Source organism: Camelus dromedarius, chromosome 13 (genome assembly GCF_036321535.1).
Source record: "Camelus dromedarius isolate mCamDro1 chromosome 13, mCamDro1.pat, whole genome shotgun sequence".
Classification (NCBI taxonomy): domain Eukaryota; kingdom Metazoa; phylum Chordata; class Mammalia; order Artiodactyla; family Camelidae; genus Camelus; species Camelus dromedarius.
The window spans coordinates 15,574,668-15,594,035 of NC_087448.1; the positions used below are offsets into that span (position 1 = coordinate 15,574,668).

General features: G+C 41.8%; 1 long non-coding RNA gene across 2 annotated transcripts; it reads right to left on the bottom strand.

Annotated features, from left to right (window-relative positions):
* Positions 1-12,200: 12,200 nt before the first annotated feature.
* LOC135322764 (uncharacterized) lies at positions 12,201-18,646 on the bottom strand. Of its 2 annotated transcripts, XR_010383591.1 has the most exons (4): positions 18,522-18,646; positions 16,693-16,765; positions 16,229-16,299; positions 12,201-12,853 (listed from the first exon to the last, which is right to left on the bottom strand). It is a non-coding gene; the product is annotated as an uncharacterized LOC135322764 (long non-coding RNA). The 2 variants fall into 2 exon arrangements; XR_010383590.1 differs by lacking the exon at positions 16,229-16,299.
* Between the last annotated feature and the right edge of the window lie 722 nt (positions 18,647-19,368).

Here is a 19,368-nt window from a genome sequence, read left to right on the forward strand (position 1 = left end):
AAAAACATTTAGAAAATGTGGTGAAGGAAGGAGATGACAAATATCAGTAACAGAAGCAGGACTTGCTGCAGTAATAGGACCGTAACTTAGTCCAGTAACCCTCTCATACTAAGTGCTTGCTGAAATTGTGGCCAGCCATAACTTTAAAGGAACTTTGTGAAAAACTGGGATTCATGTAGGACACATGTGGATCTGAGTGATGCAAGTGGCTTGTCGTGCTGGCCATCTCTTGTGCACAATTTTAAATCTCCTTAATCTCATGTCTGCCGCAGCCACTTCAGAAGCAAGGATTTCTGACCGACCAGCTATACAGAGCACACGGACAACACTTCACCTCGGGCCTGTGCTGTGTATCTCTTAATTTGCGCCCAAGCGAATCTAATAGGTATTAGCATACATGCGCTTTCCGGAAGAGTGGGGTGGTTTGGAGCCATTTAAGTCAGGAGGAATTGAGAACCAATAAGAAAAATGATTTCTCCTTTTTATCCCAGACAGTTTCTGAATGCATTTCATAAGGGTCCCCAGAGGGCTTCCATGGGTGGAACACTAGGAAATTTTAAGTGGCAAACTCGATACTCCTTTCCTGTTTCACTCACTCCCCTTTTCCTCATTCCGGCCCCAGGGATCACTTTAAAATAAACCACTTGCACGCAGCCTTTGTCTCAGACTCTACTATCAGGGAGATGCCACTTAAAGCAGAAGGCTCCGCACCCAAAGGTCATCTAAGGGTCCAGGTTCCTTTCAACCTGTTGCTTTCTCAACCCCTAGAGCATCTCTGCATAGTTAAAGCTGACTCACCAGCACCAGGTCCATATAACATCCCAAAGATGGGGAAAGGGATAGTGGAAGCACACTGTTTTAATGGAAGTGACCTGAAAGTTGCACATATTACTTCTGTTTACTTCTCATTAGCAAGAACTGAGTCTCAGAGCCACTTCTACTGCAAAGGAAGGATCCAGGAGTCTCTAGCTGGGCACCCATGTGTCCAGGTAAAACTGTGCTGATTCTATTCCTAGATGGAGAACGAAAAAAAAAAGACAGTGGGGTGAAACTGCTGGGGTGAAATAAGCAGTCTCTGCCACGAAAACAAAAGACGTAGTAATGCATATGAAGACTTTTCTAAAAATGTTCCCTTCACCACCAGGTGAAAATCCCTGGGTATCGGGTCATACAAATCCACCCTAACTCTGCCCACACCTGACACTAATTCTTCTATTTCCCTAAACCAGCACATACTATACTTATTTACCATTTTTGTTTTCATTTCCCTTGAATTATCAATACTCATTTTTTCACCTGTTCATTTCTTAGAGAACTTCGTGGTTTATTTTATGAACTATGATTTTTTTTTACATTAAGAACAGTAACTAATTACCATTTTTATTTCAAATATTTTCTTTAGTGTTTGTATTTTAATTTTGATTCTGGCTTTTCATTATTTATTTGTGGGTTCTTGTAACAATGACCATTGGTGGCCTATTTATTTTGTTTCATTGATTTATCTTGATTATTGCCAGTGTGTCTCTTTTAACTAGTGTAACATCATAAAACATGTAGCACCTAATATATTTCCCATGATGTTCCATTTTTTCCTCATCTTCTCACCTGTTTGTTCTTCTAATAGATACTAGAATTATTTTTGCCAAATGCAAAAGTAAATTCCACTGAGTTTTTCCTGGAGCAGTGTTGGCTCAATAACACAACATGGGAAGACTGATCTATTCCTGTGTTTTCTCACACAGAAACTTGGCTAGCACTCTATGTACGTAACTCTTCTTTTATGAATCTCACTGAAGCCTAAGTGTTTCTACCTTTCACTTTGCATGTCTCTTAAGATTCTTCCTGGATATTTCATGCTATTGTCACTATTTTGCAGCCTTTTTTATTTTGTAACTTGTATGTGTTAGAATCTAGGGAAATCATCGGTTTTTATATTTTAAATTTAGGTTAAATTACCTCACTGAAGTTTCTTACGAGTCTTAGTAATTTTCTACTAATTTTCATTGGGTTTCCAAGGAAGGCAATAATTTTGAATGCCAATAATGATCATTTTGTCTCCACTTTTCCGATAGCTATGCCAATTATTTCTGTGTTCTATTTCAGTGAGTTTACTAACACTACCAAAGCAGAGCTAAGTCATGGTAGTGACAGCAGCTGTTTTAAAATACTACTAAGTTTGTTATGATGTTATTTACATTATATTTATGCAATTCCTTTGTTATCTGTGGTGAGATTATCCTGTTATATTTTCGCATTTTTTGCAGATGTTAGTGCTAACATGAAGAAACGCATTAGGAAACCTTTTCTCTTCTGTTCTTTTAAGAGTTTGTAACAGCACTGGAATTGACTCATTTTCAGATATTTAAATAACTTAATACCCTAAATTCTCTAGGCTCAGAGGCTTTGATGGGAGTAATTATTTAGTTACATTTTAAAGTATGCCTTGGTTACTGATCATTTCTACATCTTCTGAATCGTGAAAAATCATGTTTTCTCCAAAAACTCAGTGATCACATCAATATTAATTTTTAGCATGAAATCCACACATAACACTTACCTTTTTAAAAAACTAAGATTTGAAACCAAATACCAAAAAATAAAATGGAAGTACAGGAAAAGAAAAAAAAAATCACTGAAAACTCTCACCAATCAGGTAACACTACAATGAACATTTTTGCATATATTTTCTCAATCTTTCTGGTGAGAGCCCTTTATGTAATTTATTCCATGGTTTTTATTTAAAAATACTCATTTTAAGTATTTTTTCTAACTGTAACAGCAATGTGGTTCTTCTACAAAATTTGGGAAGGTATAAACTCAGATGTGAAATCCCCTCAAATCTTTCTGTTCAGCAATAATGTTAATATTTTGCTGCTATTTAAATTTAGTGAGCATAATTATCATAATATATAAGATGTTCTGAAAGGCAGTATAGCAGTTTAGAAACTGGTTCTAGAACCAGACTGTCCAGATTTAAATTCTGGCTCCTCCACGTATAAGCCCTGTGAACTGGCTGACTTGTGTAGCTCTCTGCCTCAGTTTCCTCATCTGTAAAATGGGAATGGTAATTACAGCAGTTATCTCATGGTGTTGCTGTTAGGATTAAATAAATATCCAGGGTCTGACATGGGGTTGATAAGAACATTCACAAGTCCTATATGAAGGATGAAGGTCTGAACTGTCTATAACAATATTACTCAAGCCACTCAATATGAATTTGAAAGTTACAAAAATAATCCTTAAAAGTAATTCTTCAAATTTGCACACGATGAAGTTGCCATCTGCTGCCCTGCGCAGCTCTGCAGCAGGGCAGGCTGACTGGTCTACTACTATACTGTTTCTGCTAAGGAACTAAACTTTAGGGGTGGGGTGGTGGTTCTAAGGGCTCTTCCTTTGTTTGGGGGGTCAAGTTCAGAGGGTAAGAAGGCATAATTTCCCATTTTGTTTGTTTTCTAGCTGTGTCCACTTTTATTTCACCAGTGGGGCTCAGCCACCTCATCTCATTCCTCTCAAACCTACAACCTCCTCTTTTATTATCCACTTGCTGTATTACTGATTCAAGACCAAATTCTTCAAATAACTTTCTTAAAAACATCCTCCATCTTCATTGCCTCTCAATGCCTCATACACATGTAGCTAGAATGAATTTCAGCCACAAATTCAGGATAGGGCACAGCTTCTTCCACTCTGGTCTTTGGCTCTCAGGCCATGTTTGTCACTACTGGCTTATGTCTTGTCATGACTGAAGTTGCTTTCAGATGTAAAGAGACTCTCCTGACACTCCCGTGCCTCCTGAAACGCACAGGAACCGTTTTACCTCTCCTGAGATGTAACATGTGGCAAGAAATCTGGCGAGTCTTTCTCAGGCTTGTCACCTGAGTGAGGTGACAAGGCCAGCTGTCAAATTTCCAGTATAAGTGAGATTTCTGTTACCTCCTACCTGTGCCCAACCCCCACAAACGACAGAAAAGAGCCAGGATGTTTCTGTACTCTTTGCTCCCCTCCAGCCCCAGCTGTCCACATTCCAGGCACCCTTTTCTGATCTTGAAAGACAAGCAGCTTTTCTTTGACATCATTATGCAATCTTTTAAACCCACTGTTCCTTGGGTATGGCTTCTTGAGACTCAGAAGTCTTTGGGGGACCTTTATTTAACTAAGACGGCATCAAGACAGATTGGACACCAGGCAAACTTCAGGCACTCTGAAGTTGAGATGACTAGGAAATATGAAATATTGTTATGATTATGGTCCAGTAAATAGGCAGTTAATTCAGGCAGTAATAAGAATCCAATAGAAAATAATTTTGGCCTTCGTCATCTGTTTCAAAAATACATTGTTTTAAATAATCCTTTTGCCTCTGAGTTTTCCATTTGAATGCCAAATACCCAACTGAAACTAAAAATGTACTCTGATTACCTTAATAGGCCCCCAAATACAAATTTTATAAGGATAGGTAATGGTTACTAGGCAAGATCCTTAACCATGTGCGTATCATTGGTGACTGATAAATAGATAAATAGATAAAGAGAGGGAGGGAGGAAGGGGGAAGGGGGGAGGAAGGAAAGGGGAGGGAGAGAGATTAGAAAAGAGGAGGAGAGGAGAAAGAAAGGAAGGAAGAAAAAGAATGCAGGACTATGCCTCTGGTAATTCCTGGAACGAACAAAAAATCCTAAAGATCTAGGAAAAGTAAAATTCTCCTGTCATTAAGTACATTCTCTAAAAATCAGTTTGTCCATTTCATTCTGCAGGGTCATCTCAGTGATCAAATTTGCTAGGCAATTGCTTAACTCCACTTCAGTTTACCTTTGCAAACAAAGTCACTGGGTCAACATAAAAAACTCAAACAATTTCAAAAGTGGAACATTTTGAAAGCATTTTGTTTCTAATACAAATATACCTTATGGTTAACTATTTAGTAGAGATTGATTTCCTCAAACTTGGCCCAATTATGTGATGAGTTTAAGACAGAACAGTGTCAGCAGTACTTAGACTATTCAAACGTGGTTAAAGTGTAAAAATCAATCATTAATCTTAAAATTTTCTTCAGCATCTTAGTAGCATGTGTTCTGTTTAGCTAGCATTGTTTTTTAAAAACAGTGGGCAAAGGTCATGGCTAATTCATTCTCAGCTATTTAAAATAATGGCATTATATAACATGCTTATTTAATGTCTACACTGTAACCTCACTAAGATTTTTTTAAGACTCATTAGTGCTTCCTTATTCTAGATCCTGTCATTATCCAGAACTGGATTATGTGTAAGAAACCTCTAATTTAAAGTTGAATTACTTGACTGTATAAATGTTGTGCTGTTCCTTAATTTTTTTTAATAAATCAAACGAATACAAAGTAACAACCCTATGCAAAAAATGAAAATTACTTTTGGATGGCATCGTTTTGGACAAACCTATGATTAAAATATTACAGCGGGCTTTAAACATCAGCAGGGTTGAGGAAGTATTTTAAATGAATAAAATGCATGTTCAGGGTCTTTGATATTTTAATATTCCATCACCACACTAAGAAGGCAAAGCACTTCCATAGTGGTGAGATGTCTCAAATTCAATGTAAGCAAGAAAACCAGGAATTTATTCTCTGAGACCAAGCAGCATCAATCAACTATGGCTGAATGGTCTCCCTTGGAACTAAACCGCACGTTCCACTCTTCGCTGGAAAAATCTGTAAAATACTAGATTCCTCATATTAAGCAAAGATCAACATACCATTACTACATCAGTTAAAAAAAACTTGATTACTGTATTTATGTATGCTAAATTAAATTGAGTTAAAACCTGCCCTTCTGATTACCTGTATGTTATGTGTGCCAAATGAACATACTGTGTGAGTCAGTTCCCCTCTAACTCCAGGAACACCTACTTCCTGAGCCTTGTATTTAGCATTAGTTACCACTTTTCACTAATTCCAATTTACACATGTGAGATTTATCTCCCAATCACCTACAATCGCCTTGAGCACACATAGCTTTTAGTATAAAGGTATGCATATATGTATTTTTACAAGTATCTGTCAGTTTATTAAGGAGCTTACTTCTCAAGGACTACAACGATCTGGTGGAGAAAAGCAATGGCCAAAAAGTGAAAAAGACAGTGGTCCAGAGGTCATGGACCCAGTTCCCATTTCCCTAGTTACAAAGCAGGGAAACTGATCATGAGTTCCTTCTGTGAGATCTGTTCCAAACCCTTTTTATCACACCATGACCCGCGAGCAAAGCTCCCAGATCCCACAGATCAGTATTCCACCCCATGCAGCCAACCCTGTCACCCCTGCAAATCAGAGATGTGCACAGATAGCTTTTTCTTTACATCCAGTGCCCCCGACCCCCTGCTATACACTGTCTTCTTCTATCCTTTCCCAGAGTATTCCATAATCTTCAGCTTTGACCTCTGGACAAAATTTGGCAACAGATGAGAAATTTTTAAACGGTGTGGAAATCTACTGCAGTGTATCAGAGAATATACTAATCATAAAACACTTGGGATGGGAGTGACCTTCAGTTCATTCAACAAGTATTTATTGAATGCCTATGTTGCAGTCATTTTAGGGATTATAAAATCTGTTCGTTGTTTTCAAGGAGTTGAGGTATCACAGAAGTCTCACTGCTGGGCCAAGAGCACCAGGCTGAGGGCCATGACTTAACTCCGAGTGTAGCCAAACCCCCACCCACCTGCATTGCCAATGGCTACAAGTAACAGAGGCTTGCAGGTTATGAAACTAATTACATGGATTAAAACACAAAACTACTTAAAATTATTTTGTGTTCAATTTCCTTAACTGATCTTGTTTCCTCCTTTCTTGTCTTTTGCTTTGTTTTCTTAGCTCTTTTTCTAGTACTTTCAAAGTTTAGTGCTTTATTCTGCTAGTGGTTGCTTTGAAATAAAAAATAACATTTCAACCACTTCTGTATCCTAATTAACATAGCAAGGACTGCTTCTTTACCTCATTCAGTTTTTGCTGTTTTAAGTTTTAGACCCTGGTCTCTACATTCTGTATCTTCACTTTGTAAAGCGTTCTTTAATGTTTACATGTTTTATTAGCTAACAAATATTTAATGATTTCCCCATTCTGGAGGTCTTTCTTTAAATAACTTATTAGTTGATTAATGTAGTTCTGTAATTTTTACAGAATGAGTTCAAGTATATCATGAGCCCTTGTCATCTGAGAAAATCTGTTTTACTCACACAAGAATGACAATTGGGTAGTTACTGAATTTAAAAGTATCATTTTCTCTTCAGAGTTCTATAAGCTGGCATCCGAACACTGCAGAGGAAAATCTTTAAGATGGTCTCAATTTGTTCTATTTTTTCTAACTAGACTGTTAAAAAGATTTTTCCTTAATTTATTAACTTTACCTAAGCACAGTCTGAATAAAATGCTAATTAGTTTATGGGCTTCTAAAAGTGTCCAAGCCCGACATAATTCCATGAGGGAAGACACGGTAGGTAGAGTAATGGTCCCCCGAGATACCTGCATCCTAGTCCCTGGAACCTGTGAACAGTTTACATAGCAAAGAATTAATGCGGCAGAAGGAATTAAGGCTGCTAATCAGCTGACCTTAAAATAAGATTATTCTGGAATACCTGGGTGAGCTCAGTGTAATCTAAGAGTCCTTAAGAGTGAAAAAGGGAGGCAGAAGAGGTCGGGAGTAATGAGATGTAGAGACTCAGCTCACTGTGGCTGGATGGGAAGATGGAGAAAGGGACAGTGAGCCAACAGTGCCCAGCAGCCTCTAGAAGCTGGAAAAGGGGAGGCAAGGGTTGCTCCTCAAGAGCCTCCAGAAACACTGCTCTGCGACACTTTAACCCAGTGCGACATGCGTCAAGACTCCTGACCCTCAAGACTCCTGACCTACAGAACTGCAGATAAGAAACACATCTGTGTTTCTTTGAATGAAACGAATGGCAGAGACGAACATCTGAGCTCGGTAGGGTAATCAGGGAGGCCTCTTTGAGGAAGTGACATTTAAGCCAAGACCTAGAAGCTGCTGAAGTCAGCCATACCAAGTGCATGACACGCCTGTTCAGAGAATGTCTGCCTCTCAGATATGTGCTCAAGTTGTCATTCTTACCTGAAAAATCTCCCCTCCTCACCCGCTCCTGACTGAAATCAAGCTGTTTGAAGCCAGCCAAGATGCAGGTTTTGTACTCGTACTTGTCTCTCCGTTATTCACCCCACCACCCTGCGTACTTCTGGGAGGGAAGGCCGACTCTGCCACAGACTCTGCCACAGCCACTGCCGATGGAGATGGCATGTTAAGCATGAGTCCTGAGCTTGCTCAGGTGGGTCCGAGACCTAAACTTGCCCAAGCTGAGTGAAGGCGAAACTCCATTTTGAAGGGAGGGTGAAGAGGCTTGTTTCTGGCTGGGCGTGAGCCAGGACAGCTGGACAGGTATCTATCTCCGTGACCAAGAGATAAACAGTACCTAGCCTACGCTAATGGAGAAAGCTGGTACTTGAGTCAGGAAGTTTCCCTCTTAACCCTAACACTATAAAAGTCCTTAAATAGTTTTTAAACTTCTCAACCACTTACAACAGCAAACTTCAAATTGGAATTTACGTATTCCTGGGGCTCAGAAATTAGATGAATTTACATGAATACATGTGTAGCTTCAAGGATCTGCCATACAAACTTCTGTATCGTGCTTCCCAAAGTTAACCTGAGAAGATACCTGGCTTTCCTTCCTCCAGTCCCCTTTTCTTACAGTATCCCTCAAGCATACTGGTTTTACTGGGACACTGCTGTCTCAGGGTGCCAGAAACAACTTAAAATGTAATCAAGGTACCCTGTACCAGTGTAGGACTTTTTATATCCCTGAAACCTTCTGTGGATTAAAGTCAAAAGTGAGAACACCATATGGTATTTGTCAGCACTATCATATTCTAATGACAAGTTGTCTGATGACCAAAAACGCAGATTTAAGAGTGGAGAACAAAACCGGGGATAAGAAGTTAAAAAGAAAAAACAAACAAACCTATAAGACAGAGCCCAACTTCATTCCAGCAGCAAAATCTTGTTGCAGACCTGCCACAACCACCTGCACGGTCACCCTCCTTCTTGTCGGTGGCGTGGCGTGCTCTCCTTCACCCTGGTGGTCTGAACATCAGTGGCTCATTTTTGAGATTTAAAAATGGAGTTCAAGATTTACTTCCAACGTATCACCATTACACTGCCACACAAATGAACATACAAGGGGAAGGTCTTCTATTTTCTTGACCCTTCACTTAGGAGAAAGGTTTTCACTTCAGAGGATTACCGGTTACTGTAAATTGTTTTCTACTTACCTGTCCCCTTCCTACTAACACTACTCTAATCCCTCCCCTTCTACCAGATATTTAATAGATTACCAGTAATGCACTTTACAATTACCTCATTTCTAAGTCCCAAACGTAAAAGCAGACCAATGTCTTTTTTTCACGTTTGCCATTAGCTTCCAATGAGCCTACCAGCCAGCCACATTCACCCATGGGAACTTCCATCCACTCACCCACAACTTCCCAGGTACCCTCTCTGTGCTGGGTACCCTTTAAAATGGCGACTGTGTGCCAATGAACCATTTTCAAACCTCTGCCCTCATGGAGGAGCATCCTAGTGCGAAGGGAGGGAGTAGTAGTTTTTTTAAAAAACAAAAGATCCTAGTTCTGGTTGGGGATGGGCCTCAGATCCTACATTTCTAAGAATGACGCCACTAACAGTGTATTTAGGAAAAATGACCTAGGGAAAGGGAACAGAGAATGTAGTCAGGAAGAGTAAGTTTGACATTTGTGCAAAGACTAGAAGCAAATAGGATTAAATCAGTTATCTGGGGAGAGATTTTTCCAGGCTAAGGGAAGAAAAAGTACAAAGTCCATGAAGAAGTCAGTCTAGAGTAAAAGGTGGGGATGAGGGGAGGCAGAAAAATAAAAGGTCACTGTACAAAGACGATTAGTGGGTGAGCTGAAGGCTCAAACAAGTTTCCCATTTTAAAAGCAGTCCATTATATTATGACTAGCAGTACAGTCAAAGGCAGAATAAGGTACCAAAAATGTTCAAAACTCGACAGGAACTACATCCTAAACTTAGGAGAAATTTTAGAAAATTAAAGGGTGGGATAAAGTTCAAGTTTGACAATTCTTTTGGGGCAAAGCAGACTGGAAAGCTCCTTGCCTTTAGAATGACCCTGTAGAGCAATGTGACAAGAGCCAATCCTCAAGGAAATCCAGTGCAGCATGAAGGCTATTACTGCACACCTGGTGTATTAGGTGCTGTTACCAAAACACTGCAGAAGACACTGCGACCTCAAGTTGGGAGAGGAAAAGCCTGTGATTCAGAAGCAAATTTAAGGCTGATGCTGGCCGAAAGGTGTCATGCCAAGCAAAACAGGCAGCCATAAAACTAAGAGAATTAAAATATATGAAACATAAAATGGTGAAAACAGCAATCCTCCAGCCTCATGCACTTTCACCTCCAGACTTCAAGGGGCTGCTCTGCTGTCCTGCATTCCTTCCGCTCATCATTTTGGACAATTTAGGGAAATGGTTACATTCATAAACAGGTTCATCAAGATCAACAGACTTCTCATAATGCTTATCTTCCTAGCAGTCAGCCCTGCGTACTCTACAAAGATTCTATCTAATGCATCTGGATGAAAGTTGCAGGACTTTATATTTTTAAAAGTATCTTTGGGTAATTATAATGCCCAACTGTGGTTATGAACCTTATCCTGGTACATGTGTAATCACTCTAGAATTCCAGCAAGTGATCTTCACCGAACTTGACAGGTAGCCTAAGGCCACCTGTGGCTCGAGGGGTTCATACTTGAATACCTGACCCAATGTGAAAATTTTCATCTACCCTTGCAAAGTTCAGAAGTCCCAGCTCTCTCAACCTGTGGAATAGTGGTATTCCTACAGATTACAACTGAATTAAGTATTGTTAAGAATGAGTCCTTTAAAGTTTACCAATGGAATTTCAGAACTTTTCAACGTCTTATAGTCTAACATAAAGTCAGCACTAAATTAACAGTTTCATAGTACAAACACTTCTTATAAGCAAACATGTAAAATGAGCACATGCTAATTTTCTCTTGTGTACTATATACTGAATGTAGGTCTCCAGTGTTAACCATGCATTTAAGAATGGGAATACTATAGTGATCATTTAATTTGGCACCATTTGCTGCCAACCTCAGGTTTTTTGTTCTTTACCTCTATACCGTATTAAATATTTGCCTCATTAAGGACTATATATAAACCTGCATTTATGTTGGCATTTACTTTTTAACTTTTTTTAAGTATTTAAAACTGCATGAGACTGAAACTGTTGTTTACCAGCCCTAAGTACAACCTAGTTATCTTATTTTTAAAATATGTACTATGGCTTTTTTGAACCCTCAAATTGCTAAGGGTTTTGGAGAATATACCCCATTTCATTACTCTTAAATATACTACAGACCCATTAAGGAACATTCAAACCGACTATGAACAAATAATGTGGTATTTACTAAAAGCAGTTAAGACTTTTCACACTTTGGTTAAACTTCAATGCAGCAATAGGCAAGAGAACTTTATCAATTTATGTACAGTATCTCAGTAACAAGAGATGCTCCACTTAATTAAATCAGTAACATCTCAACTGGCTGTGTTTTGGTGGGGAGGGCGGTTAGGCTTTTATTTATTTTTTAATGGAGGTACTGGGGACTGAACCTAGGACCTCGTGCATACTAAGCAAGCACTCTACCACTGTACTGAGCTACACTCGCCCCTTCAACTGGCTGGTTTTTAGGTACTTATGATCTACAGTTTTAAGATAAATTAACAATTCGTAACTGGAGTCCTTAACAGATTTTTGGTTAATATATCAGGAACTCAAATCAATCTCCAAATTAAATTTAAAAGTGATCTGAAAACTCAAAACAGTAAGTCAAGGACTTTTTACAGACTGATTTTTGACATGGGTTTGAATTCAGAGCCAATTTACCAGTTTTATAACCTTCTTGCAAATAAATTTTGCTGATCTCATTTTTATCTAGAAAATTAGGGTGCAAACAAGAGATGTCATAGATACTTAAGTTAGGGAGGATAATACAGGTAAGTAACTTGGGTACCTTTCCGACTTCCCCAATTACCTCAGTTAATAAACAAAGATGTTTGGATCTTTTACATTACAAAAAAAAAAAAAAACAGAAAAACTGCCACAACCAAGAATAACCTTAAAATTTTTATTTCACATGCTTATTCTGGGCAATTTAACAAGTAGTTTAAAAATGCATAATTTTATTTACATTAAATGCACTAAAACAACTCAAACAGCATGACCAAACTGCAAATACGTAAGCATCTCTGAATGCTGTATCTGTGCTCGATTAGAAAAAGGAAAACTAAGCCGTCTGTAATTTTCCTATGATTATAAAATTCATGGAATACATCCATTTTAGTAATCCTTTAAAACTCAGTAAGAATATTACATCCTGAATGCAACTTATCAGAACAGAAAACTACATTAAATTCAGACTTTAAGCACAATGAAAGCTTAACAACTTCTAAGGTAAAGAATAATACGCAGTCTCAAATAAGCATGGTATTATTTCCAGCCGGACAACAAAAATTGGCCTTGTGTACTGAGCTCTCCTTACCTTTACTGCTCAGCTCAGAGGCTCCCAATTTTAATGTTAGACAAATTATACCAGGGTTGTCAACTGCTAAGAGTAGTACTTCATTAAATACATAGTAAACTTTGATGTGACACTGAATGGTTCTCCAGGCAGCGGTAGGTTGCATTTTGTCAGCAATCATTCTGTAGGGATCTTCAAACTACAGGGAAAAACTCAAGTCTGGCTTGCTGTGCTTAGATAGGTTGCCTGTAAAATGAAGACCTCAAGGTTTTTAGTAAAATCACCACTACTTTTCCAAGTGCCTTTGAAAAAATGTAAAACCCTAAGTGCTTTCCTTTTAAACAGACTGAAAAACTATGAATAAAATGCAAAATATTATGAGGTTTTTTCCTGAAAAGTCTTAAGGCTACACACACCCCTCCCCCAAACTTGAAACATCAAGTCTTAAGGAATTTCAAGGTTAAAACACAAAGAAAAAAGGTTAGAGCTGTTTTCCCCCAGGTCAATTACAGATGAGGCAATTATCAGGTACAATTAATGTGTTCACTTAGTTCTATCTCAAAAAGGCTGGATAAATGTGAATCTTTATATTCACATTTGTTAGGGCTACTTGAAAACTATTGTCATGCCTAAGAAAACCTTAACAGGTTCAAGAACACAAAATTTGCCACACATCTTAAAGCAAAAACAAATCAAATGCAATTCCTACTAAACCCTATACAACCTTAGCCCTACTGCCACCCCCCACATGAAAACATTCATTCATTCAAAGTCCAGGTAAGTTCTGAACACAACTACTACATGAGTTCAGCATCTAGGAAGCATCTACCATTTAACTTCACGATTCTGTTATTAACAGTTATTTGACTTACATTTTAGCATATTAAAGAAATCATCTGGCAGGTTTTTTATCACTGTTCCACTTCGAATAACCCTACAGTATTTCCCCCAAAGCTTTACAATAAAATCACATGATTTGGTAGATGTAAACATCACTTTTTCACTTATAACCACAGCACACCATTTTGCAGACTACTGTAAGCCATGCTATTATAGGACTTTTAGAGCACTTAAAGTAGTATGTCATTAAACCACCAAAACAATTTTTGTTTCCTTCAATTCAAAAGGTTTAAGAACTCAAAGATAATTAATCTCCATTTTGTAAATCACCACGTAATCCTTAATACTTTCTCACTCTGGAAATTAACCTTTTAATAAACTATAGAACTGTGAAGTTCTTATTTTTTCTATTCAGGGATCCATAATTAAACTCCTTAAATTTCTTACAGGGATATATTAGGGATTAAACTTACAATTTAACATTGTGTATTTTAAAGTGATGTTTTATAAATGTATCAAGTTGTATATATCAAGTAAGGTTATGGAAATATATTTCACAGAATATAGCATCCTTCTTCCAAAATTCAGCTTGGGTCTAATGTCGACAACTGATCATTTAAAATCTGATCATTCTTAAATTAACCCACATTTTTCTACACATATGAAACATAGGCTACAGACAAAACACATGATAGAGGCAGAAATGTAAATACTCTAACTGCTTCTTTCTTAGGTTCCATTCCAGTGACACAAGTCACATAAGCCTAAGTCAACTGTCATTATTTTGTTGTGCAAGTCTGGTTTAAGAAGGAAATAGGAAACATAAATATTAACTACAAATTTAAGACAAAAACTAGTTTCAGATACCCACCCAGCTGCTACACTCTTGGCATTAAGATCTGCACACATACACACCTGCCACCTATTTAGCATCAGCATGTCTTATTTTCTTTTTAATACCTATTTTTTAAGTTCCAGAAAGCTAAGAATAATTTCAGGGTCAGTAACAGTTTATACATCATTAACAATTACAAAGAGAACATGCATATAACCAATTAGCAGTTACATATCAAGAACAGCACTACTGGGTAAAATGGTATATGTTTACTAGAAGCAAAAGACAATTTTCCTTCCCAAATCTGAATTTCATGCTTTAACAAAATAACTTTCTTTACACAATGCTTTAAATAGAATGGCATTTTTACCATATTTAAATTCTTGAATAATGTAAAGAAACAACTTATTTTTAGATTAAACATTCTGAATACTAGGTCCAAAGATAGCAAAAGGGCATATCCTCACTTTAGATTATCATGACAGTTATTAAAGTCAATTTTCTTTACAGACACAAATAACCCTAATGGAATACCTGATAACCAGATAAATCTAATGACAAAAAAATTAGCAAAGACTTAGTCAAATATGACATGTAACTTCAGAAGTAGAAATGTTTTTGTACAAAGCATCACAAAATTTGATTTCAAGGAACACAAGTTGTATATATACATATATATGAATTTTTACACTGACAAAGTAATTACTAAGATTTAAAAAAATACTTCATTTCTCTGGAACGGTTAGAAGTGGAAGTTGAATCTTCAGTAATATTTAATTTTCAAAATCTTCTGGTCACAATCCCCACCAAACTCAACAGGCCGGGACAAGTGCAATACCATACAGAAACACAGCATTGCAACCGATCCCAACCTGTGTAGAAAGGGGTTTGATTTTCCCTTACTTTTCTACAGACTTTTCACTACCACAGTCAGTTTTGCATGGATTTGCACAGCAGAATATCACACAGCTGGATGCAAACCTGCAAAACTAACCATAGAACAGTGCTCAGTAACTGGTCAGTCTGACTGGGCGACAGGCCGAGGCTGCAGTTCTACAGCTAGCAGTACTTCAAGTGCTCATAATGCAGTAGATCACTGCACACTACCTGCACTATAAGCACTTTAGTGCTACACAAGCTGTCACATCACACACACCAGGCAGATTCTACATCGACACAATAAAAGTACACAAGATTAGTAAAAATCACTTGAAGGAAATAGCAGGCCACCATCAGTTTTGCATAGATTTGCACAACTACATTCTTCTTGTAGTGCAACTATGCAAAACTAACAGAGAACTGCAAACAAAAAGTATTACAACACCTATATACTTGCTTGGCTTGGATTATTAGATGAAAACATAACTTCTTATGCCAGAAGGAGCACTTAGGGCAGTAGATGCTAATCTACTTCACTATCTGCACTAGATGCACCTTAGAACAAAAAGCACTGAACGTCAGCAGGCCCTGCGCTTTCAAGCCCACCTTGGCTCCCCGAGGCAGCTGTCACCATAATGCTACAAGTGCCTTCACTGCAGTAGATGCACATATCACTACCTGCACTGTAAGCACTTTGACATTATTCTGACTGGTCACAATCTTCAGTTTAACAAGGTGATGTTGTCTTTATTCCTGCTAAATTTGAAATAAATAATTAGATAAAATAACACCTCAAACTCTTAACAGAAAACATACAAAAGTCAGCATAAACCCTAATGGGGAAGAAAATGAATCTCAAATCCACAAGTTCCATTTAAAAGCACATTTAGACCTTAAATTTAGAAGTTTTATTTCCCCCACAAGACAATCATAACTATCATTCTAATACTATAAGAGAAAGTGCTGGCTCTTCCTTTACTTGGCTGTTTCCAAAGGCATAAAAAATCAAAATCAGACTGTTTATGAATGCAAATTAATACAGCAACAGGACAATTTGACTCATATACCTTTTAGAGGAAATCTTCACATCCACGTGGCAAAACATTTTTCTTTTCTTCCGGCCTCCAGTTAGCAATTACTTGGTAAATTGATTAATAAAATTACTGTTCAGACTACATTTCAAGTGTATCAGCTGGCTGTAGAACTTAAATGTCCCAGTTAAATTATTTTAAGCCATGAAAATTTACTCCAGATTAGATCCATCACCCACCTTAAAGCAATTCTAAATTTTGTAAACTGCATCAGTTCGCAAAGATATATAATGATATTTGCATTATTTTTACTAACTTACATATTAGTTAACCCACAGTAAGTTAATTTTCTAGAAAAGGTAATTGGATAGAGTACAAAAATACGTATCTCACTCTTTGAAAACCCAATCCCATCTTATTTATTAAAATGAAAGATTAAAGAAAGTCAAAAGAAATTTGTTTTTTTAAAAAGTGAACAAAGAAAATTAAAATACACTTACCCACTAGGGAGAACTTTCTTCTCAGCAAGTATCCTTAGAAAAGCTTTTGGTGCAGTTAGGTCCACGTGTGTGACTGGAAGGGGGAGGGGGAGATAGGAAAAAAGACAAATATTTGCTCAAAATTACTACCACCCTTAAATCTATATTTCAAATTTGTTCTTTCCCAACTCCAGTATATCCATTAATTACATCCGTTTGCAAAACTGAGGATAATGCAGTCAGGCATTACTGGCGGGGTTTAAAGAGGCCAACAATATGCGGGTGAAAAAGTGTTAAAGAATAAAGTTGAAAAACCCGCGGGCGTTAGATTCTTGTCTTATTTTAAAAGATTCTGAAATACTCGAGAATGACCAACAGCAATCTTTAACTGCTGTACAGCTCCAATAAGGGAAAAGCAGCAGCAAAGGGACTATTCTTCACCACCCCTCCCCCAATCAAGACCTCGTGGCTGCAAGCCGGGATAAAGAGTTGTTTCCCCAACAGATGTGGTCGAGATAGCACTATGCTCATTTTTCCTTTCAGTGATATTGCAGAAGCGAGCCTGCTTCCTCCGGTTTCCGTGCCCTTTGGTCTCTCTTAGGAACAGAAAAAGGGGCAGGAGCACCCGAGACTGCAAAGTGCCCGCCACGCTCATGGAGCCCGGGCCGGCAGCACATGTCGCACAAGGGGGCGCGCGGCCCTGCTATTCCCTACGCGGCCACAAGGGGGCGGTGGGTCAGAGTCGGGCCCCGCCGGACACGGCACCCCCCACCTCCAACCCGTTTCCCGGCGGCAGCCGCGCGGCGACCGGCGGCGCCCAGGCCCGAGCGGCGGGGACGCGGGCGCGCCGCCCCTCCTTTGTGTCCCCCGACCCCCCCTAGCCCGGCCCAGAGGGGCGGGGGCTCCGCAACTGCGGTGCCCGTCGCACGCGGCCCGAGGCCTAAGCCGGGAACAATCGGCGGCGGCGCGCAGTCGCCGCCATGTCCCCCGCCCTCACCCCCGCGCAGCCCGCCCCGCAGGAACATGGCGGCGCGGCCGCCGCTCCCGCCGAGCCGGGCCGGCCCTCCCGCGCCGCGCTCCCAGCCAGCGGGCGGCCGAGGACGGCTCCACGCCGCCGCCGAGGCCGGCCCGGGCCTGCCCCGCGGGCCACGGCCCGGGAAGTTGCGAGCCCCGCCCGGGGGCTGCCCACGCGGGGTAACAAAGCCCACACGGAGTGGGGGTGGCGTCCAGGCCGCGCCGCCCGGAGCACCCGCGCCCTCCGCCCACCCTCGCGCTCACAAAGTTTAGGGGCCCGCGGGCTCCGGGCCACGCCGCGCCGCCCGCCGGCGCGCAGGTACCTCGTGGGCGCACCCCCTCCCGGCCCGCGGCCTGCCCCATGTGCCGCTGCCGCCGCCGCTTTGTTCTGGAGGCGCTTTAACTCTCGCCCCCGGGAGAAACTTTCCCTACCCGGGGACCCGGCGCCCCGCGTGCGCCCCGAGCCATGGAGGGGGCGCAGGCCGCGCGCGTCCCTTCCCCGAGGGGCCATTGTGTGCGCCCCGCGCCCACCCACCCGCCCCGCCGGCCCAGGCAGGGTCCGCGCGGGTCCCGGGCGCGGCCGCCGCGCGCACGCCGCCCCCTCCCACCCTCCCGTCCGCGGCCCGGCCCTGCCCCTCCGCCAGCCCGCGTGCGAGCGAGGGGACAGCGAGTCGCCGCAGCCACACGCCGGGGCGGCCAACGGCCCGAGACCCGCCCCGGTCCCCGGCCACGCCGCCGCCGCCACGCTACCCCGGGCCATTCCGCCCCACCCGCCCTCCGGACCGGGCCACACACAACAGGTTTCACTCACTCGGCGGAGGGGCGGGCAGACTCACCAGGAGGAGTAGCCGCCACCATCTTCGCCTCGCCCGCCGCGGGCTCTCGCTCCCGCCTCCCCACCCACCTCCGCTTTACTACGACCGGAGGCCCCAGGCCGGGGGTGCGGCCGGCCGGCCTGCCCGCCCCGCCGAGGGGCTTCGCGAAGGGCGCGAGCCGCGGCGGCGCGGTGGGGGTCGTCCCCACCCCCTCGGCCTCGCCCGAGGGCGCGAAGTGGCGCGAAGACGCAGGTCGGGCGGCAGCGGCAGCACCTCGAAGGACCATGTGGGTGAATGAAGGGCGGCGGCTCCCGCCTCAACGTAAATACGGACAAGCCCCACTCCCTCATTAGCATAAAAAACAAAGTACTTCCGACCTCCCCGCCCGCCCGCCAATCACCGCAGGCCCCGCCCTCGGCGGCTCGAGCTCGGCGGCCGGGAGAGCGGGAGCCGGGAGCCGCTCGCGGCGCCGCGCTGCCTTCCCCCGGCCGCGCTCCCCCGCCGCCCGCCCACCGACGCCCGCCTCGCGGAGCGCCTCGCCGGGACACCTCGCGCCACGCCTCCGGCACGCCCTCCGTTAACAAGCTCCGCGCGCGTGCAGTCCCCCGCGCGCCGCACACCCTCCTGGAAGCGCACGCTTCCTGCGGCTTCCTGGGGGCTCTGCTCCCGCTGGCACTCGACGTATACGCGATGCGATTGCTATTTCTTACTTTCCTTGCCCGTGATGGGTCTCGGTGGTAATTAGGGGCCTGCTTCATGCCAAAAATAGGTAAAACCCCAATTACTTAGTCTCACGTCGAAACGGGATTACTCAGTGCAAAGATCGTTTTAGACACAGAGATAAATGCCCTGCACCCGAGCCTTGTGA